General features: G+C 40.4%; 1 protein-coding gene across 2 annotated transcripts in view; it reads left to right on the plus strand.

Annotated features, from left to right (window-relative positions):
* Positions 1-17,742: 17,742 nt before the first annotated feature.
* rnf152 (ring finger protein 152) overlaps positions 17,743-27,353 on the plus strand; it is a 59,366-nt gene continuing 49,755 nt past the window's right edge. For both annotated transcript variants that reach the window (XM_067578066.1, XM_067578065.1), the window contains exon 1: positions 17,743-18,846. The gene's annotated coding sequence lies outside the window, so the exon portion shown is untranslated. The remainder of the gene's footprint in view (positions 18,847-27,353) is intronic.

Genomic DNA, 27,353 nt, shown 5'->3' on the forward strand with positions numbered 1-27,353 from the left:
TTCTGTTATTTCCTATTTCAAATCTCACAACCTAATTAAATCTGTGATACTCAAACCCTGAATGATTTATCTCGCAGATGCTTCTCTCAGCTTTTAAAGTGACGCTCGAAGACGAGACGATCGTCAAGGTAACCTCTCTAAATTTAACGCTTTTCCCATAAAATTAGCTTATCCCTTTAACTGCGATGAATAAACCTCTACAGCGAGGAAAAACTTGATCTCCCGCCTGCTTTTTGAGGTCTGTTAACACAAGATATGGAGGTTTTTTTTTCTTTTCCTACTTTCCTGAAGGCAGACTCAGATAATCCCTCATGTATAGGAAATATCTGACCTAGCCACTGATTTCTGGGGACCCTGCTGCGCCTCTATTATGGATTAGTGGAGCTGAATTGGAATCAGAGTTGGGGAGGAGATGGAGCTGATGGGCAGAAGCGCCATCCAGGTGTGAAAGTGCACACATTTACTGTCATGGTTTGGTTCATCTCAACATGCATGAAATCCCTCCCTGGAGATCGTCTCATAAAAAGGTCATCAGACCTCCGGACGCTGCGGGGGGTTGCGCTGAAATTTCAAAAAAAAAAAAAAAAGAAACCTTTGCAAAAGGGAAAGCAGTCTGCAGAAATGCTTGGCATGAGTGTGTGTGTGGGTTGCTTCTGTATACACAATGTATAATATATTCATCCATCTCCAGTTAGTATTAGAATTGAAGGTCAGCCTTCTGAAATAAGAAGCGGTCGGCCTCAAAATTCAATTTCAGCTTCATTTTCAGGCTGCAAGATGTTAATACAGGCTCCTATATATTCAGAGTCCGGTTCATTTTATACGCTGCACATTGGTGCCTGCTGACATGTAACAACCACCAACTCTCCAGATAGCGTCTAACTGGCACTGTACGCAGTGCCAATGAAATTAGTGAGAGATCATTGATCACCCACAGCCTGAGAAGATGAGAGGAGAGAATTAATTAGACAGAGAAGAGGCAGACAGAGGGATCAGGAAAACAAGGGAGAGGAGCGGAGAGGGAAAGTGTGTGAGAGAGAGAGAGAGAGAGACAGGAGGAGAGATAAGAGGGAGGATATTTGAGCGAGAAAAGAAGACAAAGTGAGACAGAATGAGTGAAAAATAGAGAGTGAGATGTACTGAAGCGTGGAGGGAGTGTGTGTCTGCAGAATGAGATACAGCCGCCTGGTGAGAGACACAGAAAGTGTGGATTTACAGCTTTTTGAAAGACTCCCGCAGTCAGACGCTTAATAGCGTAACTCCCGGTGTCCATCAAGACGAGCTAGACGTCCTCCGAGGTTCTTCATATAATGAGCTGCTCGGGCACACACAGTGTTGTCTTAACTGCAGCGGTAGCAGCAATATCCCAGTCTTATGTTGGTCTTTTTAGAAGCTGCATGACGTGCAGAGGTGATTGTGCAGAAGTGAACAGAGAAATGTCAACAATCACAGGAAAAACTCGTAGAAGTTGTCAAATAAGGCAAAGAAATTTGGACATATTAGTCTTTGCTTTGGCCTTGTGAGGTGTGTGATATATGTAGAGTTGTTTGGCACTCTAAAACGACAGATGCCAATGCCTTTTAGATATAGCATTACATAGCTGACTGCATGTATTCATAATCATATGTAACATGCAAATTGTGATCTGGGCACCTACAAGCATCTGTTTATACATTTAGCAAAGATGTAACAGGTCTACTGTCAAATTTAAACCAACCAAATCATGTGTACTTCACAGATTTAGCTTGTTGTACTCCTGTAACATTGTCAGATTCCTGATGCGCCGTTAAAAAAAGTATCAAAAATGATGCAGCAGGACCAGAAATGTTATCTTTTTTTATTCCATGCATTCTTCTTTGTCAAAATCCTGCGCCTACATCACCCACAATGCAACTCACCTGCTAAGAGTTAAGTCAGAGTTTCGGGTGTGTTATGCTAGTAGCAGCTAACATAGCCTGGAGCTGCTAGCCTCCGGCAGAGATGAGGAGCGGGACCTCACTGTTTCTAACTCCACACCTCCAGATTTTTTTTGTCATTTTCAAACTTGTAGTCTTCATCCCCAACTGACGCTGACTCAGGAGACATCACTTGAGGCAATTTAACAGATTTCACAAAGCAGCTCCCTCTGGAGACACAAAAGGCTTTACACCATTTTTTTTTCACACATGCTGCTGTATTTCCCCAACACCTGGAAAAACACACTGATGTGTTGTCTTGTTAGCAAACAAATTGCATTTAGATTCAGTACGACTAAACTAGAATGTATTGTGTGTATCCTTGAGGTCCAGCAAATATATTGAATGCAGATCTGTCCTCATGAAACATTTGCAAAGGCAGTTTTTAAAAAAAAAAAAAAAATTGAAACCTGCATTGTTGACATCCATGTTTACTTGAAAACAATGAGAAGAACTCCCACACACTGTCTCACTTAATGCTGGAATATTTATTAAATCACCACATTTCAGTCTGTCAGACCTTCATCAGGTATATGAGTAGCATCACAACATTTCCATATATATGCATAGGAGCTGCTTCAATCATCCAATCAGAGGACTAGATTAGTTTGACTGATGAGCACCTTTAATTAACCCGAAGCAACAATACAAAAAAAAAAAAAATACAAAATGACATGAGGGTAACAAAGCCAATAAATCTCACACCATCAAACTCTCCACAGGTCAAAAATAGAAAATAACAAGTGAATTAAGAGCAAAAGTATTGCTATATCATGAATCTTACAGTGTTATCAAACATATTAAAGCCCTTCTATCAAAAAGTCAAAAAGGAAAGGTAAATTAAAGACAAAAGTGCCAGATTTGTCAGTAAAATTATCATACATTAAACATTATATCTACCTCCAAGTGGCACCAAATTGTCACAAGTCAAGGATGTACGACAGCAAAGCATAAATAATCATCATTAATCTATAAAATCCGTATAATTTAAATAGTATAAGAATTATCTTACAGATGAGGGATAAATGTTTACTTACAAACTCTTCTCTCTTGCCTTTCTTGGTGCATTGCTGCTTTTCTTGGCGCCCTACAGCCAACTGTCAATCAGTGGAATAGTATGAAACTTGTGGCAGAAATGTGTATCACTTTAGCTGCAGACTTGTGCACAAAACACAAACAAAACAAACCTGCTTAAACACTACTCCATAACCCATACCCAAACCATAACTTAAAAAGTACAACTATGTACCCAAAATGTGCATTTGAACAACACTAACGTAACTGGATCTTAAATTATATTGTTGCAGGAATGTAAAAAACATTTGGGAATATTGTGACAGTCAGACTGTTGCTCTCACAAGGACGTTGTTATCTCTCACTGATACTCGCTGCTTATTTGGCTTCACATTTTTAACATTTTCCTTCACTGCTTTGCTAGTTTCTCTGTGACCTCGTGTCATGTGACAGCCTCATGGCCGAACACATACTCTCCAAAACATCTTCAGTGAGAATCAAACCGGGGAGCTACAGACAGACACCGATTGATAATGTATGAGATATCTTTCATTCATACTTTATTTCCATGTGGGAAGAAGCTACATACAGCATTTCCCGCTTTAAAGAGATTCAGTTACTAATTTGCACCTCACCAGACTTAGATTTGCTGAGGTGTGTGTTAAATCTGACCTCTACTGCAATATTCAACAAATTCATCCAAACATGGCTTCAAACACGCAGAAGCAGCGGGCCGTCCTGCTGATTTAGACTACATCAGAGAGCATGTTACATAGCAAAAAACACCAACTTTTTTCGAATCTATAAGGATAAAAAGTCAGAGAGCTAAATAAAAAGCAAAGACTCAGCAAATCACAAGAGAGCATAACTTAACTTCCATTTCCTGCTTCCCTTGAGGTGAGTAAGTTAACTTTTTTTTTTTTTTTTAGGAGTTACAAAGTGTTTTACAGAAGGGCAGAAAAGAAATCAAGAAACAGAAGAAAACACACTGAACAAAACACAAAAATATGAAGTTATAACATCATAAAAAAGCCAAAGAAAACAAGCAAAAAGTAATATTTGTGGCTCCATATTTGAAAAATACAGATGATAGAACTCGCCGATGAAGACATCCTTCACAGGAGTCAAAGGTAACCGAGGAAGACGTCGACCTCTGGTGACTGCGAGGTAGCCGCGGGAGCTGCAGTTTAAACTGATTGTTTTTGAGGCGAGAGGTGAAGCGGCCCCATCTCAGCCTCTGTAAAGTGATTACGCTCATTCACAAACATCCATCTCTGAGCAGAGACTCGGGGAAAGCGGGTCAGTCGGGGCCTTTTTTTTTTTTTTTACCTGGGATAAACTCAATCTCACGTCAAGAGTGTATCCAATTATACAGACTCGCCGGCCTCATTCAGAACGAGGTCACCTTAACTCCTATCTCTTCCTCATCGAGCGGAGATTGAAAGGGGGATTTGATTGGGTGATAGCGGTTGAGGTGGATGGTTGGGGGGGGGGATCTGGGGGGGGGTATATCTGAGCTAAATTTTCATCAGCACCCCTTTCTATCTTTTTGGCAAGAAGTGCTTGAGGGGTGGTGGGAGGGGCGAGGGGGGAAGAGACGGGGGAGTCTCGCCAGTCGGAGTGTGAATTGAAGGCGGCGGTCAGGTGGTCAGTTAAGAGATGAGTCAGCAGATTTCTTATCGCTTTTCAGCCTGTTTTTGTGCGTTTGTGTGTGTGTGTGCGCTTACTGGCAGGTGTTTGTTGTCCACATGTGAGGAAAGTTTGGAAATGTCTGTGTCACACGTCAAAGTCTTTACCGAACTACATCTTTCAAATATGTTGTGCATATTTGTGCACATAAGGTTTTCCCAGTGTTGTATAGTTTTATTTTTTTATCCACTAAGTCATTTTATAAATAAGCATTGATTCATGCTTGATCAGAACTAGTTTTTACAATGTGTTGTCAGAACTGGACGGCCACATTCGAAGGCAGAGTTTAAAGTCATTAAACTAACCGATAAGCAAGTCTGATGGAGTATATTTGTCCCTTAAAGGGGATATAACATGCGTTTTGTGATTTCCCGTCATTTATACATGGTACTTGAGGTGAACGTCTGTAATAATGCTCCCTGAGAGCCAAAAGTCAGGGCTTCAGTCTGCTCTGAACGCTTTGTTTGCAAAGTTACCTCTACTTCCTCCTCATGATGACATCAGATTATTCATCACATGTCCACAAACGGCCGTCCATTCTGTAGTCTCTGTTGCTAAGGTTGTTCCACGGGTTGCTCATGTTGTCCACTTGCATATTACGCATTTGAGAATTTTATAGTCTAACTAAATAACAGGAAAAAAGAAGTGAAATCTTACTCCTAGTGGCAGCTTCCTGAAGCTGGCCAATCAGAACAGAGTGGTCTCATCAGGAGGCGGGCCTTAAAGAGACAGGAGCTAAAACGTCTTGTTTCAGACAGAAGCTGAACTGAGGGGCTGCATAAAGAGCCAGTATAAGATAAATAAGGAGTTTTTAACTGTAAATCATACAAAGATATTCCAGTAGAATATAAATATAGATGATATGGATATGTGCATGATATGTCCCTTTAAATTCAATTTTCCCTGAACACATCTAGATCTATCTATCAATCTATCAATCTATCTATCAATCTATCTATCATGAATTAACTGTGGTTAAAAATGTACACTATGTATAAAAGTTGCAAAATACAGCAACTAGTGTCATCGTCAACAAAAGCCATGACTATTATCTCGCTCTAGCGGGCTACAGCAGTGTCTCCTAACCCTTTTAAAGGGTCACACAGTACTCTTTGAAAAGTGATGATTTAGTGAGACATTATTCTTTATCCTCTTATCCTCCTCTGATCTTGAGCTCAAGGTGATGGAAGGTGATGGGAAGTTCTTTTTCCTCTGCAGGGCAGAAAACTCCGCAGCCGTGAGATAAAATGTTGAGCCTGTATAGTGGAAATATTGTTCATGTAAGCTTATATATATAGGTTTTATAATACTATATGGCTGGCGAGGCTTATATGAAACTTCAAATCTTTTCCAGGGGAGCATCAAACTCTTCATTTATGAAAAGTAGAATTTATAATTGTTTTTTAAAATGATACTCACATGTTCATATGTGCACTGAGTGAGTGTTTGGTGGCCGTGATCATGGCTAATCTGAAGCTTCTGCTGTCTGAGTTAGACGAACCAAGTGTGGATCTTCTGAAGTTAGTCTAGTCTTATTTAGTCTAGTGTGTGCAGATACAAAATAATGTCTGTGCATCTATGCAGAGAGGGGTATTATGGGTAGGTAGCAGAAGCTCACAGATGCGCTACTTCCTGTCAGGAGTAGCGATGGGGTTTTATCCAATCTGAATTCTTTCAAATCCCTTCTCAAATCTTAACTTAGTAGTACAAATGCTAAAAATAACTATGATTTGCAGTGGAAATACAAAGATGAATTCACAGAGAGCGAGTTGTCTTTCAGAGTTTTATTGCAATAAACAGAGTTCACATTTGCAAACGCGGATCTCAGAGATGAAGTCCAGTAATCCTATTTGTACATACAGGTGTGTGTCACAGAACATATTCGTCATCCTAACAGGTGTCTTTTAATTAATGCGCAATGGTCCCTCTATTCATCCACAGCCTTATCTATCTTTCTTTCCTTCTTGGCTTCCAGTCAGTGGAACATGTTCACAAAAAAGGCAGAGAAGACAGACTATTATATTGTGCACTTAGCTGTAAGACAGTATAACATGATCTTAAGACAATAAACATCAGAGTATAAGTCAAACATCACTTTATGTTGACAGAAACATTACATTTTGTTTCTGCAGCCTGATTAATGTCCAAACCTGTAGCTACAACCCGTAATGTTTGTTTCTGAGATTGTCATGTTGTTTTTGAGATTATTTTTGTTTGTTTACGTCGCCTCTGGAGCTGGCTGGCCAATCAGAACAGAGTAGTCTCATCGGGAGGTGGGTCTTAAAGAGACAGGAGCTAAAACGGCCTGTTTCAGACAGAAGCTGAACCGAGAGGCTGAATAAAGGACCAGTATAAGATAAATAAGGAGTTTTTTGAACTGTAAATCATGCAAATATATTCCAGTAGAGTCCCAGAATATAAATATGGAGCTGGAAATGTGCATGATGTGTCTCCTTTAAACTCTTTAAACAGTCTGAGGGAACAGTTTGGACAAAGAGTGACTGACTCTCATGTTCATGAAACTGAGTTTAAACAACTTTTTATCCTTTATACTTTATGAATCTCAAAATAACACCGCCAGTTAGTGCACTGATCTAATATACGTGTTCATTAGTCAGGCCTCAGCGACACGTTTCTCCTGCGTTAGTGCTTCAAGGTTGATTAGTTCATTCCAGAGATACAAAGTGTTTAAATCGTAAACTGTTGTGGGAAAACTCCTCTCCTGATCCCCGATAACAACGAACACAAAACATGAAGGGACACACACACACACACACACACACACACACACACACTGTCAGAGCTCAGATCATAAAACAAAGAGGACCAGTGATTCACACAAGGTCAGCCTCTGCCCTCAGGTCCTACAAACTGTAAATCATCCTCGATATGAGCATCAGCCAAATGCTTAAAATGTAAATGTCCTCATCATGGTGGCTGAACCTGGTGCCAGGCCTGCGGGGTCCTATCAGTCTACACGGGCCGAGGCGGCGCTGGAGTGGAATTGGCAGGGAGCAGATGGGGGACGGAGCAGATCCCTCTGATGAGCCACTGAGAGAGTGGTTCACCGATTACACTAATTTAACGGATGAGCTTCATTTCAGTCTGCTGGATTCGAGGTCCAGAACGAATCACGGATGTTGTACAGTTCCTACCTTTTTTTTGGTGTATGTGTGTGTAGGTGTGTGTGTGTGTGTGTGTGTGTGTGCAGCTGCCTGACTTTACCTCTGTGTCCTTCTGGCATCGCTTCATGTTCACTGTTGTTTTTTTTTTCCTCCCACAGTGACCTCAGTTGTTTTCATAGTGTCTTTCTGGAGAGTATGTGCTGTTGCGTGTTATCAGCAGCATGTATCCAGATTTCCTCTCAGCAAAGCTCAAGACATTTCAGACGAGCCATCAAACAAAATCAGCAGAACTTTCTGATTATTTAGAGGAAAAAAAACAACACAGAATTTAACATTTTAGTATGTTAATAGAAACCACTGATTTACTCTATTTGGAGTCTGAAGTCGGTTATGTTCACTTCCTGTCTGCAGAAAGTCTGGATTTGAAACAGAAATGTCATTTTGATTCTCTCATGTCTTTAGGAGGCAAATATCTGACGTCCGACTTGAATTTGCCCCAAAAGTTGAGTCGAGCAGCTTGCTGGGGGGTTGCAGGTATTAAATATGGTTGACAGCAGGGCAACTGGTAAAATGTGAAACAATAAATGACTCCACCTGTGCAGACACTGACTTCTCAAATGGTTTTTATCCAGAATATTTGCATCTTTTACATAAAAACGTAGAAGCAAAATTATAATTTACTTTTTCTTAGCTTAGACTAAACTACAACGCTACATTATTTATGAGTATTTAAGCAGTCACCTCTTGCTGCCAGTGTGCAAATTTGTCCTTTGCAATTTTGCAATTTTTAAAGGGCAGAGTCAAGAACACTGCATAAAACAATTAACTAGACTTCTATTGTTTTTATTCCCTATTCACACTTAGGGTGAGAGGTCCACAACAACGTCAGGACAATGCACCAAAGTAAAGAAAAGTCAGTAAGTCGTCCATAACTAACAAAAAGCTATTTAACTACAGTTTGGCCTTTTCAAACCTGCATTTTTTTTTAGTGAATCACACTCTGGTTGGTTTTCCCACTTGGTATGATTTGTTCGGGCAGATCTGAACACTGCAGCTGGTCTTTAGACCCTTTAGAGGAAGTGGTCTCAGTCCGGACACAAATAATTTTTTGTGGGAATGTGATTCGACCTTGATCTGAATCGATAACAAGGCATAACTGCAAGTGAGAGTTGTCATGTGGCTTTTAATGATGCATTTTGATTCATTTGAACTTTTTTTCAGTATGAAATGAAACCGAACCAAGTGGAAAACCCTTCACCATTCACTGATTTGGACCAGAGCAAATAAACTATAGGTTTAAAAAACACCTTAAACTGCACATTCAAGACAGAAGACAGCATGGTGGGTTGACTTAATGGGAGAACTGGGTCGGAGGTTTACATTTATGAACGATGGTGAAGTCGTAGGGAGGTGGTCAGAGAGGATGGCGGCAGTTGACAGTTAATGAAAGATGATAGTTTCTGTTAATTGTTAATAAACACGTTTCTCGTGCTTCAAGTCGCTGCAGTCTTGGTTCTGGGCCCTGTGGTCCAGGTCAGACCTCGATTCACTCTCTGGCTTGCTGCTAGCAATCTGCATCCCAGTAAGCAAAGTGCACCCGGCAACAGGAGCCATTCAGCTCAAACTTGCAGAATATGACTTGTAGTTGGATCGGATCGATGTTGGATCATGTTCTCATTTAAAAAAACTGTTCTGGAAGACCACATCCCCAAAGGGTCTCTGTACGGTTGTTTTGTACCTGAGTACGACTGCTGTGTTCAGATCTGCCAAAATAAATCACACAAAGGAGGAAAATGAACCAGAGGCACTAACAAAAGCCCTAAGAAGCTCAAAACAGCGTGTTCATCTGTTCCAGGTGATGCTCACACGTACAAATTTGAACACCGCATGAACGTGAGAATGTTATAAAAATATAATTCCCATCCTTCTGCAGGCAGAGAGACTATAAAGCCTCTCTCACACTCTTTCGTCTTCCCAGACTTCCCAACTCATCTGAGCGGAAACAAAGAACGGCTCACAGATTTCCTGCGAACACAACTTTGAACAAACTTCTGCGGACGACGCCGCGAGAAAGAAAGAAACTGACAAATTGCTCAAACTTTTTTTTTTTTCTTCATTCAGTTGCCGTGGGAACAAGGCATGCACACTCTCTCGCTTTCCACTCTTCCGCCATACGTTATACTTCTGCTTGACATACGTATTTTTACATTACAAGAGACACGAGAGGGGAGAAACGGAGGAAGGAGGAAGGGGGGGGGGTGTTGTGAGAGATTTGTTGAGAGAGAAATCATGTGAGAGACAGATAAAGCTCTTCCTGAAGAACCCTGGGAGTACACATTACGTTTTTTTGAGGATGCGGCCTGTCACTGCACATCACCCAGACAGCCGAGCAGCGAGCACAATAGGCAATTAGAAGCTCCCATGGAAGCACAGGAAACACAGTCTATATAATGGGAAAGTGGGGAAGATGGGAGGAGGAGGGAGGAGGAGGAGGAGGAGGAGGAGGGGGGGTAGAGGGGATAAGGATGTTGCATTGTGTGAAGAGTCTGATCTCAGCATGAGAAAAAATCAAAATCACCTTTATTTACTCGTGGAAAACAAACTGCATGCTTGAGGAATTTGTCTGAGCTTATGAACACAATTACACAACAGTCGCACGCTCCACTATGATGCCTCAAATTGTGCAGCAGAAGAAGAACCCCCCCTCCCCATCTCTCCCCCCCCCCCCCCCCTTTCCCCAATTACTCTCTTTTCAGCCTGAAGTGGTACCAGGTGGTTGATGTTTTGTCATGTAAAAGTCGACAAGGGGCGCTGAAAAATTTCCACAGAAGTGTGCGCGCAGGCTTTCATCTCAGTCTCGTCCCATTTGCTTCGTTCAGCAGCTGACCTAATTTTTCCAGGAATGTAAGTGCTGCGTGTGTGTGTCTCTCTCTCACTCTCTCAACCCCACTCATCCAAGGTAATGATGGAGGTCGTTTTCCCCCGTCATCTTCACGTATCCATCGGCGTTCCAGCTGGTCGGCTGGAGAAAGCCTTTCTGCTGTTCTGATTGACGGGATGCACGCTGACACGCGTCTGATTTTGTCTGGTATAAAAAAACGGAGGCAGCAGAGGCAAAAAAAAAAAGGTGGATGTGGCACAAACTTTGAATTCATTTATTCACACGGGTGCTCAGACGGCGGGTAGGTAGACACCGACGCAGACAGTGGAATATATGGATAGCAATTAGAGGCGAGGCAGGTTTATTTATATAGCACGTTTAAGTGTTTAGCATAATGCAAAAGAATATAAAAACAGGAGTAAGAACAATAAAGATAAAAACAAAGCTAAAAGAGGCCGAGTAAAATTTATAGAACAGTAAAATTAGATAAAAAGAAGGCAGCATAAAGGATAAAAATGATGAAGCACAGCTTTAAAATTTAATTAGAAGCCAAACAGATGTGTCTTCAATTCAGCATCGTTTGTAGTCTTGTCAGTATTAAAGCAGAGGTCGTTAGTTTTTTCAGGATATTCCGTCAGAGTTTATGTTAACCAGCGTAGCATAATTACAGGCTGATATGTTTTTATTTCTTTTAAATGACTGTTTAGGATAATATCTGAGGCCTTTGTGGCATTTTTTCCCCTTATTAAATGAGGGCTTATTGGAGGTAAGGACACGTTTTGGTAATCCATACACGTTAAAAAGCGTTCTTCTTCACTGATTGAAAGTGTTGCCTTGGCATCAACACACAATTTCTGTAAGTCTGCCACCTTTCTCTATTTGAGAAGAACAAATCTGTTCTGGTCCAACAAGCTGAAGTTTGAGGAATTAAAAACAGTTTTAGAATTCACACATTAAAATTTCATTTCCGCTCGGATTATTAGACTTCATTTCAGCACCGCACGCTGTTCTTACTAGCAATGGTGCAACCGTGGTTTTTTTAATACTTCTCATTCATCAGGATTTACACACACACACACACACACACACACACACACACACACACACACACACAAGCCTCGCAAGCGTTTACTTATCTACAGTAGATTTGAGAAAAATGATTTCTAAAACTTAAGCTTTCATCGGAGGCCAAACATTCTTGCTGTAGGGCAGGGATTTGGCCCACGGGCCGCTATTTGCATTCCACTGAATTAAGGGATAAGTTTGGGTTGTTATTCTCGTAGATTCCACCAATCCTAATAACATTGTGCTCACCGAAGTAACCGCTGAGATCTTGGGGGAAACACGGTGGCGTCGTTACACGGCAAGAAAAGAAGAGTAAGAGCGTCAGACTGGTTGTAAACAAGCCAACAAATCATCCAGATTATCTAAAATGGGATTAGGTCAATAATAATCCCTATATTTCACTCTTGACTACAGTAAGTACAGCAGGTCAAAGTTGAGCAAGGAAGTCTGGATTCTACCAGCTGTTGTGTCGTGTATTTCCTGTCTAATACAATAAGTCACTATATAAATACTCTTTTCTGTCTCTTACATCAGTTCAAATGTTACTGTAGGTGTGTTAACGCTGCATGAAATCAGCATCCCTGAGAATAACACTGAAAAAAATAGGAACACGGCTTGTTTTTTTTGTTTTTGTTCCAACACTAAAGGTACCTTTTTTTTGTCAGCACCAAAGCAAAGAATGTCCCAGCGACACGGTTCTTATATCCCCGGATCCGTGACATTCTCCTCTGTTCATTCATGCCCAGATAAAGTATCACAGGTGGGTGGAAAACAGGAAGAAACACAAAAGACTGTCACAATGTGTAAAAACTTCTTTCGGAATAGTTCACAGTATAGCACGGCTCCTGATGCCGAATGAATAGGCTGACATATCCGGAAAAATAACAATGCTTATACCGTGTTCGGCGTGCCTGGCTGAGACGTGTGGTTACTGTAAGCCGGGAGACAAAAACACTGATATGCACAATGTACAAAAACACAGATTTGAAATGTTACAATTACGATGGCATGAAATTCAACCACGGCAGAGTAAAAACACATTAAGGTGCTAAATTAGGCCAATCTTTATGGTCAACACATCTTTATAGTGCATACTGTGCCATAAACCAGTATGACGACTATGGGTAACTAGAGAATAAATTAAATCCCACATAAACTAAACTATGCTTTTTAATAAACTCTTTAAAACTGCAGTAAGTAAGATTCCAACTGTCCTGCTGGTAAATAAAGTTTGTCAGTTATGATCTTTCGACCCTAACAAGTATTTTCATAGAAGGCCTGAAGACTTATGAGTTGATGTTAGTTGGTGGTTTAAATGCTTGGACAAGTTTTGAAAACGTAGGCGGTGAAGCAGAACTTGTCCGTCTCTACTCGGTCTGACTCTCACCATTGAATGATTCTGCAAAAACACGATTTTGGATAACGTTAAGTACCTTACACCTTATGCAACATTTTAAGAATTCTTACTCTTTGCAATGTCTACATATGGTAAATGTAGTATGTGTAAAGTTAGGGAGAGATAGACAAATAGAATATGGTTAATGCATGATGTGGGTTAGGTAATGATTTTTTCCATTATTGAATGATCTGCGGATTATTTTCTCAATTAGTTGATTAATTGTTTTAACTATAAAGTCAGAAAGTAATCAAAAAGCTCATCATAATTTCCTTTACCTGTGTGAAATCTTGTTTTATCCAACCGACATACAAAGATATAACATTTATGATGATATAAACAGAGAAAAGCAGCAAATATTCACATTGTAGAAACTCAACTTTGTGAATGTCTATCTATCGATTATCAAACAAGTTGAAATTGATATTTTATGTTGATCAACAAATTGATTTAATAACTTAACATTTTGTTAAGGTTAGCATAGGGTTAAGGTTAAGGCTGCAATTAATGATCATAGTCCTCATAGAGTAATATATGGATTATTTTATCAATTAATTTTGACTATAGTGTCATGAAATAGTAACATACTTCCTTATAGTGTTTATACTAAATTCCTGAAACAATTAAACAACAATCATCAAACTAGTTGAAATTTACATTTTTCTGATTGACAGATTGATTGAATGACTAATGGTTTCAGCTGTAGTTTAAGGTTTAAAACACAGAAAGATCCTGGTTACAGTTCATAAAGATGTGTAAAAACTAACTGGCATGAAAGTCAGACGTGCGACATGCCGACCATCACGCTTACATCTTCTTCTACAAGTCGGTCACGCTTCATTGGCACTGAATATATGGACATAATTCACAGTAGTAGTAAAACTTCACACCACCAACTGAGATGCGAACTGTGTAGTGACCTGCAGATGGGAACAGTGGCGCAGGATGACAGCGGTGGTTCGGAGAAGGCTTCTAGACTCGGTAGACCCCCCGGCGGACCCTGTGAGAGAGTAAAGGAGGAAGTACAGAAAACAAGAACAAGCAGAGTATGAATACATTTATAAACATATGACAGGAAAGGAGTGTCATCTAAATTATTTCCATTACAAGTTACTACAACTTAAAGGTATAACTGAGCTAAAGTCACTGCTGCTCAACATCCCTTCATAGTGGCATAAACCAGTCTGACCTATAGTCTTGTTTATCATCTACCATTAAATGTATTTCTGGAGAAAGTCTGGGGGTTAGAGACATGTTTACAACAAGACGGTAGTCGGTTTAAATACCCAAACAAGTTGGGAAAACGTAGGCGGTGAAGCAGAACTGATCCTGCTCTTCTTCTTCTGTCTCTTCATCCCTTTCAGCAAAAAAAGCCCCAAAAGTTTCCATCAGAAAAAAAAACATCCACTTTTTCCACCTCTACAGAAATGTCTAATTGTTTTCAGCAGCATGTCTACTGTGAATTTGTAATTGTTTGAGAACACAAAATAACAGCACAGAGGTTAGTAAAAAAAAGCTCTTGTAGCTGTTACCGCCTGTCAGACGTGGTGTTGCAGGGTTATTGATCAAGAGAAATGAGGACTGAAGGTTGCATCCTGCCTGCCTGTGTGTTTATTTAGCCTACAGTGAGCGAGGAGGAGAGCACGTCCTCCGAATGCCAATTAAGCCGGTGATGGTCAGATCATTGTCACGCCGTGCTGATGACTGGCAGGCCTGACAAGCCGGCTGAGCCGTGCATGTGGTTCCTTTAATTAATTGCCAGCGGCTCGGATACACGTGGGCGGATGGGAGCGAATGCGGATGTCGACGCAGAGCAGAACTCATGCTCGTATCATTTTTTTTTTTATGTATGTGTATGTGTGTGTGTGTGTGTATGTGTGAAACAAAGGGTGAGAAATTGGGGCAGAGTTAAGCTTCGCTGCTCTGCCGACAGAATGAAGTGAATGTTTTATTTTTTTTCCTCTTTTTGTTCCATGCGATTGATCTCAGAAGCACAATTTGTTGGTTTCTGCAGAGCAATTTGTCTATGAGCGAAGAACAGAATGTACCGCACTTATCTGAGGGTAAGCCAAAGGTTAACTTTACTCGCCCTAGAGAAGTGTGTCTCTTGAACGCACACACGCACACGCTCACACCAATGCATTTGAACCAATGGGCCTCTGCGGCTCGGTGTGTCCGATGTGCCGCAGTCACATTTAGGCACCAAAAGTCAACATTAGCATTTCAGAGGCCTATCTATTTTCATTAACTCAGTCTTGTATAAGATTTCCCCTAACTCCCCCGGAGCCTGAAGCGGTATCAGACATTTACGGGCTCCGGGGGGGGTGGTGGGGGGGGTTGGTTGCCATTTCAGAGCCTTGATGCATCACAAATTTAAATTCATTATCCTCCATAATTAAAGCAAATATATCAAAGACTGCTTACACTGCAGCGATACCATCAGTGAAGTCCAGAGGGACCGAGGCTCAGGGCCTGCAGCCCAGGTGGCTCCTAAGATATTCAAACACACACATTCGCACGCACACACACATATAAATATAGCATCTTGTTAAATGCATCCTCAGGGTTCCCTTTAATAATTTAACCCAAAAACTGTGAGACATCCCTGCAAATATCGCACTCGTCTTCCTGCGAAAAAACGTAATTGCAACCGCTTTTAATTATACTCCGGTCACCGCATTTAATTATAGTGTTCAGTCTGATGGTGGTGAAATGATTTTTTTTTTTTTTTTTACAGCAAATCAGAGCTCTTTCAGTGACAGAAGATCTTTATAATGTTCCTGTAATACTCTCAGAGGAGCAGTGGGAATGTGTCTGGATGCTCAGCAGAGAATTAAAACCGACTTTATCATAAAATCTTGTGTTTTTTAATCTTCCTATGAAGCATTAGGAATACTCTGCTCTTGTCTAGTGTCTTATGTCAGGAAGCATGCTTGTATTTTACTAACATGATGATAAGGGTTTATTCACCTCAAGATGCACGCAGCCCTCGTCTGTAGCAGACAGATAATCAGTCCAAATAAGGCAAATCTGTCCTAACTTGACTTGCAGAAGACACACTTTCAGGTTTCTTTAGAGAGCTAACTGAGCAGCTGCACACTGCAAAAAATGTCCATCTGAGCAAGTCATTCAAGCTAAAATTAGTTTGACATTGTCAGTGTTTTTTTCTACCACAAGAGTGCATTTTATGACTTTATTAGGTAGACGACAGTGGAGAGATGACAGGGAATGATGGAAGAGACAGAGATCCACAGCATGACATGAACCAGGGATGTTGGGGTTCATGGTTGGCGCTCTGAGCTCCAGGCTGCTAGGAGACCCCCTCTGTTGAGAAAGTTGACCATCAACCGCCATCACAGCTCATTTTTACCAATTCAAGGGACGTTTTGCTTTAATATACTTCTGATATTTATTCCAAAATGCTGGATGATGTTTATGGGAAAGTTGACCTACCAGACATTTAGAAGAGCAAATGTAGAAGCTTTCCTAAACTGAGGTTGACATTCACTAAATCAGTTTTTGCGTCATGTGATTAAATATTCTCTTACACTGCCGTGTTTCAAGATATTGTCACTGGACAGCAGACTGCAATGGAAATAAGTGTATTGATCTCAATCTACAGGCGACATATTTCACTTAAAATGATTTAAGTCTGCATGGTTCAGTAGGTTCAGCAAGTTTTTTTGTTGTAATTATTTCAAGGGCGTAAGCAGAACAAAATATTCCAATATGATCAAAAATACTTCATGCATAATCTTGTGGTTTCATAATTTATTTTGCATTCTTTCATAATAAATCATTTGCAGCTACACTTGGAGTACTTTGCTACCAAAACTTGAATAGTGAGTTATTTTATAACTTTATCCATGAATTATTTGAAGAGATCTACAACATATTAACAAACAGACGCTCTCTGATGCAGTGCTGCTCTTCTCTGCCGCCTACATGCAGACGGGGTCACGGGAGGTTTCTAAGACTAAATATATAAAACCAGTCAGACCTTCCCATCCTCTAGAACGTGTGTCCAAACTTTTCACCGTACTGTATGTCTGATATATTTTTACTTAAAAGAAAATAGAGCACACCCTCAAATTCACATGACCTCCTAGCAGTCATTAGCAGTCGGAGTAGAGTGGGCGCTCTGCCCAGGGCCCCACCTTTCCTCACAGAGTCCCATATGGAACCTGGTTTTCAAGGGTGGATGTTGAATTAGGAAGGGACCCCTTGAGGCCAGGGTCAACCCTGAGGGAAGTCAAAGAATTTTTATAAGGTGCAGTAAAAGATCTTTTTGCTCGGGGCACAACTTAGCAGCAGCTGAGCCTTTAATGGAATGAAACTCGTCCCAACAGAGGGGAATCTGGTCCAACTGGGAGGCATTTGGGCTGAAAAGATGAGGAGTCTGGCTGACCAGAGGGGGAACTGGGTCAACCAGAGGCAGCATCCTTAACTAAAGTAAAACTATTGATTCAATGATGTAAAAGTACTCCGTTGTAAGTACAACTTTTGCATTCAAAATTTTCTTCAATAGAAGTACATGTAAGTATTATCAGCAAAATATAGAAAGTATAATATCAGTATAAGGATAAAAAGTATAAATAGGCCTACTCATGTGACTGATATATTATTTTATATGGCAATATTAGATTATTGATTCTCATGCAGACGTACTGTTGTAGCTGGTCCAGGCGGAGCTAGTTTCAGCTTGCTAGTGGTTCCCAACCTATGGTTCAGACCCCCTCCACAGGGTCTCAAGATAAATCTGAAAAAAAAAATCTAAAGATCTAAAGATTTAAATAGAAACTTATCTGAGAAGTTGAAATCCAAACGATGCACTGTATTTTTTAAGCTAATCGTGATGTTTTTGTCTGTAAAATCTTAATGTGTAAAGGAAGTAACCGTAGCTGTTTCCCTCTGAAATGTACTGAAGTAGCAGAAAAGTGAGATACTCTCGTAAAGTACAAGTACCTAAAAATTGTACAGTACTTGAGTAAATATCTTTGGCGGCGTCATTTGTGTCTCTGCTATCTCATTTGGGTAAACATGAAGCATTAAGATGTCCAACTGGGGCTACACATCCTGGCTAAAAAAAGATTTATTTTTAAAGAAATGTTTAAAGAAATAAAGGCCAGCCTGTGCCCCCCAATGTGTGCGCCTCTGTTGACACTTCACTGTCAGGATAGACATTTTTTGCAGTGCAGTCTTCTCCTCCAAAGCCTCCGGAGCGCAGCGGTGCAGCAGGACTCCAGGCTGCCTGCTCGGGGCTGCTCACCTCCGGACATCATCATCATCATCATCATCACACCGCAAACCTGAGCTTGTTAATACCTGCAGGACTTGAAGCCTGTAATGTGTACATATGTTTTTTTTTTTTTTCTTTCTTTTACAGTAAGAGGGCGTATCCGCTTTCTGAGAGAGAGAGAGAGAGAGAGAGAGAGAGAGAGAGAGAGAGAGAGAGAGAGAGAGGAGGCTGAGCCAGTAACGCGCGAGTGGAGGGAGTGGGAGGGCTTCTCGGGTGTTTTTTCGCTGGTTTGAAACATAGGAAGAAAACAGTGAAACAGCCACGCCGCCCACTAAACAAGGCGAAGCGCGCGCGCGTCAACAATTTCGCAATCGCCGCTGCTGCCCCGTTTAAATGTACAGAGGAGCGGAGGAGAGCAGACACCCGCAGACAGACGGACGGACGGCTGCCGCTGTTACCCCTACAGAGGAACCCAACAAAAGGTGAGCTGTCTCTCCTCTTCTCTGCCTTATATATATATAAAAAAGATGGTTTATTGTCTTAGAGTCCGGCTTGAAAAGGCGCTTCGGAGCGGCGAGGAAAAACGAAACAAAGTTATTTCCGAGGGGAGGGTTCGCTTTGTTTTTGCCGTGTGAAAGGTGGGAGCAGCATCCTTTCTTGTTTGGCTTTGTCTGCTCACTTTTGTGTTGTGCAGCGTGTTCGACCAGTCATTGAACACGAGATGCTTGATTAAAACGTTAATTCAGGTGCGCGTAATGGAAGAAAAACACTGTGCAATCTGTACTTTGATAGTATTTTTGATGATATGCGTGAGTTTTATTCTCACATATTCTCTCTAGCTCACACATTCTGTGGTTTAACATTTCCTTATAGTATGTTCCTATTGTCTTACTATCGCCTTTGTGTTGTTATCCGGATTCCTGCACCTTCAGCACACAGCTACAGTCTGTCTGGCCAGTTTGCACTAATGACATTGTCACCCATTGTTACAGTGATTGGATCTGATTAAGAAAAAGCAAATAACTTTTTTTTTTTTTTTATCTCTCTCCTGCATGGACTCTGCATTCACATAAAGAGGAATTATTGCTTTTTGTGTGTGTGTGTGTGTGTGTGTGGTTTAGTGACACCCTGCTGCCACCCACTCCCATCACTATCTTCATGTTCAGTGCTGAATTGAAAGTTAAAAATTCTGTTTTTTATTAAAATTATCTTTACTTTCGACCACCTCTGGAGTGGAACCGCAAGGTGATAATGAAATATAAGTGGCTTGTTTCCCTCTCCAGTGTGTTTTTTAGGAGCAGGAGTAGAATTGATGAGTGCTCCAGCTGTGTCACAGGCCGTCTATGCACAGCCTGATGCAGCCGCTTGTTTGTTTCAGTTTTGTGAAATGCTTAAAAAAAAAAAAAATGGGTCAGATGAGCAGGATTTTCTGCATGAAGACTGAATGATGCCTTCCTCACTTCCCATTACATTTGTATCTAAGTCTTCCTCCTTGTAATCCCCCCCGTGCTGTTTTTTTTTTTATTTTTTTATAAAGCCTGATTTGCTGGTGCTGGACTTCATCCAATATTTAGGATGTGTCAACTCTTCCTTAATTCTCCTGCTAACTTAATTGCCTGCAGGATTACTGTGTTCGAATGAGAGTTTATGTCATGTTTGATTTCTTGTTCTGCGAGCAGTAAACCTTTACTGCTTTTGTGAGCTGTTTCCTCCTCGCCTGTAAAATAATTCCCTGCAGTTTGTTCTTTTGTGTCTCAAACTGATGATGACACACATGACTCTTATCAAAGTGTGCATCGTTTATGGCCGACATTGTGCTTATAGCTGTATAGGAGGCAACCTCACATCCCCTATTGTCTGTTTCACTTCCTATGTCACTGCAGTGGCCTTCAGTTGGTATCGACTGTAAAAGAACATGAACAAAAGCTTAATGTAATTGACTTTTATGCTATTGACTGCATTTACTGAAAACCACAACACAGAGCTGAAGCAAAAATGTCAAACATTTGATGCTTCTCAAACTTGAGGATTTGTTGCTTTCCTCTTTTTCATATTGTTGTTAATTGAATACCTTTCAGGTTTTGTGTGCTGTTTGGACAAAACAAAGGAATTTTGAGATGTCACTTTGGGCTCAGGCGACTTGTGATCGTTGCTGGATTAACTGGTTAGAAGGCCTTGGGGGCGAAAATGAGTTCCTCCGCTCTCTGTGCAGTGTGCACAAACACCTGGTGCCTGGTTTTCTGTGCAGTATTTTGATGAAACTCGAATTAATTCAGGTATATGTGCGACGTCCGCACACAAAACTGAAACAATCAAGGTCCCTCTGGCTGCAACTAATAATTATTTTCATTATCAGTTAATCTGCCAATTACTTTCTTGATTAACCTTTGAATTGTTTAGTCTAAAATGTTGTGTCTTGTTTTGTCTGACCAACAGCACAAAACCCAAATATATTCAGTTTATTATCACATTATACAAGAAATAGCAGCAAATCCTCATAACTGAGAAGCTGGAAACAGAATATTTGGCCTTTGTGCTTTAAGAATGATAAATGATTCACCCATTATCAAAAAAGTCGCTGATTATTCTTCTGTCAATCAACTAATTGATCAATCAACTTATCATTTCAGCGAGAGGAGCCTCAAGATTAGATAATATAAAGCAGTACTGACCTCAATGTCAGTTGATATTGTGCTTTATTGACACAGTAAAAGGTTCACTATGCCTCCGTTGAACTAGTTCAACCAGGTCTAAAGTCAAAGGGGTATATCCCACAGCTGCAAGGATTAGTCAGTTGACAGAAAATTAATCGCCAATGATTTCGATAATCGATTAATCTTTAATTAATAATTAAATTTTTTGGTTTCCATTGTCTTTTATGATAGTAAACTGAATATCTTTTGGTTGTGGACTGTTAGTCTGGACTAAAGAAGCTTTGGGAAACCATTTTCACCATTTTCTGACATTTTATAGTCCAAACAACTAATCAATCAAACGAGAAAATAATAGACAGATGAATCGATAATGAAAATAATGGTTAGTTGCAGAGCTAGTTTATACTGTAGCTGCTCCAAATGCCAAGACTCAAGGACACATGCTGTCATAGAGAGGTGCTAGACGTGATAAGTTGTACAAATGGGGATAATGGTGCCTACTTTTGGAGAGTCTCTTCTCAAAGGCATTCATGGTGTTGCACTCGGGTGTTCACACAAAAAGAACAACGTGAAGTAGTAGAAAAAAGAGCTTCAGACACATTCAGATCCTCTGGACAGCAGGGGCCCATACCACCAAATTTACAACATCTCACGTTAATGTTGACTCATTTAACAAATCAAAAGATACAAGTTTGACAATCATGTGTTGGGTCAAACGGGACTCTGGTGGCCTTTGCGACGGTAAGCAGTCCTTGGGCCCAGTCGTTGGATGAATTGGTCATGATTGTTGCTTTTGGAAAGTTACAAAAGTTGTCAGACGCTGCCCATCCCACCCCAATCTCAATGTTGGAAAGGTGTGGAGGGAGGGGGCTTCAGACGCCGTTTGACGATCCGACAAGCACTTTATTTGAAGCGTATTGGTGATTAAGCTTGGAGGTTTTTGGGTTCCTGTTGGGGATATTCAGCTTTGTTTGTGATGCTCATTAAACAGTGGACAGTGAAGAAGCGGTTAACTGAAAAATAATTGGTAATGAAAATGAATTGCAGCCCCATATCAAATGTGACTTGTTGGAGGTTGTCACTTGAACTTTTGTTCCTTTCCCAGTATCTCTAATCCATTGGTGGATAATTACATAAGTAATGTGAATATTTACACGGTATTTATAAGTGTTTGCCAAGTGCAATAAATGAACAAGGATCAGTGCTGTTGACTCATCAGTAGACAATGTAGTAGCAAGTACAAACATGTCCGCATGTTACAAGAACAACAAGTTTGTCAAACTGGGCGTCGAAGGACAAATAGTTCTACTCTACATAAGAGTTCAGACAGTGTAGTCATCCATGCAGAGATAGATAGACAAAATCTTTTCTCTAAACTAACCTTCACTGTCTGGCCAAGTTCACATCTCCAGTTTATATTCTTTGGCTCAAACCATTGTAGGAATGTTTACGTTGCTGCATTTTTGTTTTCGATTTGTTAAAGTTCACACCGTCTGACTTTAAGCCATTCCTCTAAACAACAGGCACATGAATTTATAAGTCGCTTGTTTATTGGAAGGAGTAGTGGTAACCTGTCAACCTGCCAGGTTCGAGATTTTTGGCAGTGAGGGGCGGGCAGTCAAAACAAATCTGATTGCACCCTGCACTTTTAAGTGAAACGTGATGGATTTGACTGTGCTATTAGTGTGTTTATACAGCTCGAGATTAAGCGTACACAAAGAGGAAGCTGGATTTTACCTTTAAAACCTTTTCTGTGATTGCTCCTAATGTTAGATGACGAGTCACGTTTTCAGAGCTTTGAGTCCAAATGGCATTGTTCTCACTTAGACAAATAAACGAAACAAAAACAATAAATGTTCTATTAAACCTCTCATAGATTTGGGCTTATACAGTCGTTTAAAAGCTGCTGAGGCATTTCACTAATACAAAGGCAAACGTAGAACAACATGAGAAGGAGCAAAGGTCTGGAGCTGGCAAGAAAACGCTTATCACAGTCATTCAAATGCAAGTTGTTGAAACAAGATAAGATAATTGACTCAGGAAATATATGAAGCACTTTGTTTATTAGGTGGGGAGTATATACTGTATGCATTAAGGTGGATAAATATCATGAATGCCTACAGGAAGATGAAGCCATTTTTGTTGTTTTGAAGATGTATTACTATGATAGACCCCACATTTACCCAAACACATGCTAGGAGAGGCTCCACTGCCTTTACAGCCCTCAGGAGGAATGAGATAAGAATGAGATAAGACACATTATCAGGGGTGCAAACATTGTCACCTCTTGGTGTAAATTGCCATTTTGAATCCAAATTATGTAATTTGTGTGATTCGTGTAGATCTGATGACTTTTTGAAATAGCTGGGGGGGACGGGGCAGTTTAATTTGAAATAACCGAAAATGTACTTCTCATAATAACATGAAAGATCTCTAACGTTGTGTTTTGCACCGTTACTTCAGCAAAGCGTGGTTGTGTGAGGCAGGAGTTGCTCAGTGACATAATAATAATAATAATGAGAGGAAGACAAACAGTTCATCGACATTTAAACAACCCAGAAGTCAGAGCTGGCAGCCGCAATAACAACAGAAGTCCTCCTCATGTCTCGCCCTGCAGCTCTTCAATTCTCCGGCTGTCTGTTCCTGCAGATATCAGCTGGTTAAAAACTTGTTTTTAAAACGTTAAATCGTGGAGTAACTGGAGCTGTTACTGAACCTGTTCAACAGCAGCAGTGGAGCTCCGGTTACATCACGATTTAAAGCTGGAGTGCAGGACTTTTGTCTCCCCCTTCTGGCAGTGAGAGTAATTACAAAAACACATCAACATGTGCTTATGTCATAGGCTACGCTGTAGCAGACTCTGTCACTACTGTTGCAGCTGTAAAACGGTGGATAAATTGCCGCAAGCAGCATACAACCCCCGCGAAATGACTTGTTTCAATATCCATTTGATCCATTTGGTCTGATAATATTTGGAAAGTCTAGAAGAGCCACATGATTCAATTATTTTATCCCCGTTCAAGCTGGAACCTCCCAACATGAGATTTAAAAACTCTGTATACTGTGAAATACAGAGAGATTTATCTGGCTGTGATAGGCTTAATCTGCATTGTGTGAACTTGTTTGGCAAGAGCTTCATTTATATGTAAAAGTTCCTCACTGCAGGTTAACATTTTAAAACAAGATTTTTACCAGCTGATAACCGCAGGAACAGACAGCCGGAGAGGATGTGAGGAGGATTTCTGATGTTTTTGTGGCTCTCAGCCGCTTTTCCTCTCACAGACAGTCGCAGACAGTGGAAACCCCCTCCAGCAGGCCACCGCCACTGTTAGCTGCCGTTAGCTCCTGAAGCTAAAACAAACTGTCGCTATCAATCAGCATGTATTTGAAAATGAGCTCGGGGCTGGTGGAGTCGGGCGTTGTCATTCTACCATTTATATAAATTTCATGACGTAGAGAACTCGCAAACGATCAACTCTACGTCAGCATTAGCCGAACCTCTCCGGGGTGATTTTAACAGCAGATGACAGGTCGATTTTGATAAATTTGGTGTCAATGTCAATATTAATAGCGGCATTGATGTGTTTCATCACAGTACAGTCATATAATTTAGTTCACAGCTCAAAAAACATGTTTTTGTGTGCAGTACCTCTTTAAAATCTTCATATTTTAGAAGCTGCAACAAATACATTTCTGGCGTTTTTCCTTAAAAAAATGATTATTTGGTTATCAAAATAGTTGCCAATTGACTTTCTGTCAATTGACTAATTGATTAATCATTGCAGCTCTAATTTTTTGTCCTCCTGTTTTCAGCAAAAATAAGTAATGAACACAAAACAATGTCAGAAAATAGTTGTAATAGTTGGTCATATTTTCTGTGTCATCACCGTTCATATCTATACAACCAATGTGTTTATGATTAAATTGTTTACTAGAGCACAAAATTGTTTACAAGAGCACAAAATTGTTTAAAAGAGCAAAACAAAATCCTGTGGGAAACCCTGGAACTTAATTGCATAGTGGATGCAATGCACTTTAATACAATTTTGGACCCGGCTCTGCACTCTCTTGGCTGTTTTATTTATTTTTTTAAGTGCCCTGAACCGATGTCCCCCTTACATTACTCCTGTAGCAGTAAGATTACATTAATTCTAGGGTGAGTTTTTCCTTATATCCTCACGCTGAAATCGACTGTTAATCCATATTTTAAAGCGTATATGTAAAGCATTTTCTTCCCAGGGGGTGCATCCCCCCCCAGACAACACTAGGGGGTTCACATCTTTGTCACCTTTTTCACTCCTGATGAGTTTCCAACCCTGATTATATGACCAAAAGTATGTGGACAGTGTGTATTTTGGTCTTGGGCTGTTATTAATGGTTAGTCCCATAGTCCAAGTGAAGGGGAATCTTAATGTTACAGCATATAATTATATTTTAGACTATAGTGTGCTGGTCTTTTGTCCCTTTCCTGTTTCAACATGTGCACCAAGCCAGGTCCGTAATGGTTTCCAAGTTTGTTCCGGAAGAATTTGACTGACTTGCACAGAGCCCTGACCTCAATCCCATCCAACACCTTTGGGATGAACTGGAGCTCCAAACGTGAGCCAGGCTTTATCGCCCAACATCAGTGTTGGACCTAACTAAAGCTCTTGTGGCTGAATGGGAGTAAATCCCTGCGGCAAGGTTCCAAAATCTGCAGGAAAAGCTTGAAACCAGAAGAGTGGAGCCTGTTACAGCAGCAGATTAATGCTCGTGGTTTTGGGATAAGATGTTTGGGTGTCCATATACTTTAATCAGTGTAGTAAAAGGGTGTTTTCAAGCCTATAATTATTTTGCTCGAGTCTGAATTGGTAGGAAGAAAATTCAAGGGAACCAAAATGCATCAATTGGTTGTATCTGGAGCTGGAGCAAGAACGTAATTACAGGAAGAAGGTCCCCCAATCAAATGCAACGTACTTTGTTTCACTAGTCCGACTCAGATCTCAATTCATTCTTTGGCAAGCTGCTAGCAACTGTGGATTTTGCTCATGTGCATCCCAGCATGTAAATCACACCTGGCTATGGGAGCCATTTAGCTCAAACCTGTAGAGTACACCTGCAAGGTGAAGGTCTGATCATGTTCCCACCAGAAAATGAACCGCTCCAGAATTCATTTGAGACCAGTTGCTCAAAGGGTCTTGGTACGGTTGTTTTGGTCCAAACGAGTTGCACCAAGGGGAAAACGAACTAGATTCTGATTTAACTGCCTTTTGAAAAGATGGATAGAAAATATGCATTGAAACACAGTGGAATACCTCACTTTTTGTGCAAGCTGGGATCCAAATGTTTTGAATTGCATTAGATTGTAGAGGAGTCTGGGATATTTTGTACTATACATCAAATCAACCTGTTTAAAGTTATGATGCTGTAAAAGCTCTTCAAACAAGGTCCTGTGCAATGCTATCAAACCCGTAATAAAACTCCAACAGAAGCAAACAAGAAAGACTGTCGTTTAATATCCGTGTCTGATACTAATTTTAGAAAACCTTGGACGAGCTCCAGATTATGCAAACCAATAGAATTCAGTTGTTGCCGCCAGTGCGACTAAATCTCTTGGGGAATATGTCGTCTTACATCACCTACACCTACCAATATTTACTTGGCTTTATCTAACAGCTGCCTGATGCCTTGTGTGAGCAGTCAGAGGGAATGAAGGTAAACATTGCATTTGAGTTTGCAGAGGCACAAAGCTTTAGACACGTTCACAGCTTTGAAATCGTTCTTCGGAGCTTAACTTGTCCTGGAATCTTATTCCAGCCTTTATTCTCTTTCTCTTTTACTTTGGATGGATGTGAGACATTTGAAATCTGATGCCTTAAGTCTGACATCAGAAAAGGGTTGAAGGTTTATTCTGTGTAAAATTGAAACAGGCAGCTTGTTTTTTAGATTCCCATGCAGGTTTTTGGATCATTTTTTGCATTTTCAAAGGCTTTCATAATGGTGTTTCTCCAATTTTGGTGATTTTCATGCTTTTAGATAAGTTGAATTATGTCAAGTAGTATAAAAAATAATATATTTCAGATTATTTTTAAGCTTGGGGATGATTCTAAATGTTTGATCCCTTGCAAAGCTGTCATCATTTCTTATTTCTGTTATCCCATACTGCTACCATTGTCTCTCACCAGATGCTTCTATCAAGTAAAGCACAGACATTTGCTTTATTCCTCAGTTTGAGCCAAAACAGGAACTGAAATTCTGCCCACAACTAGAAACAAATGACTAGTTGTGTGTAAAGGTCTAACTTAGCTTAGTTATACAGGTGTTTACAGAGTGGAGATTTATGTATCCCTACATTA

The sequence above is a fragment of the Thunnus thynnus genome, chromosome 21 (genome assembly GCF_963924715.1).
Source record: "Thunnus thynnus chromosome 21, fThuThy2.1, whole genome shotgun sequence".
Taxonomy (NCBI): Eukaryota; Metazoa; Chordata; class Actinopteri; order Scombriformes; family Scombridae; genus Thunnus; species Thunnus thynnus.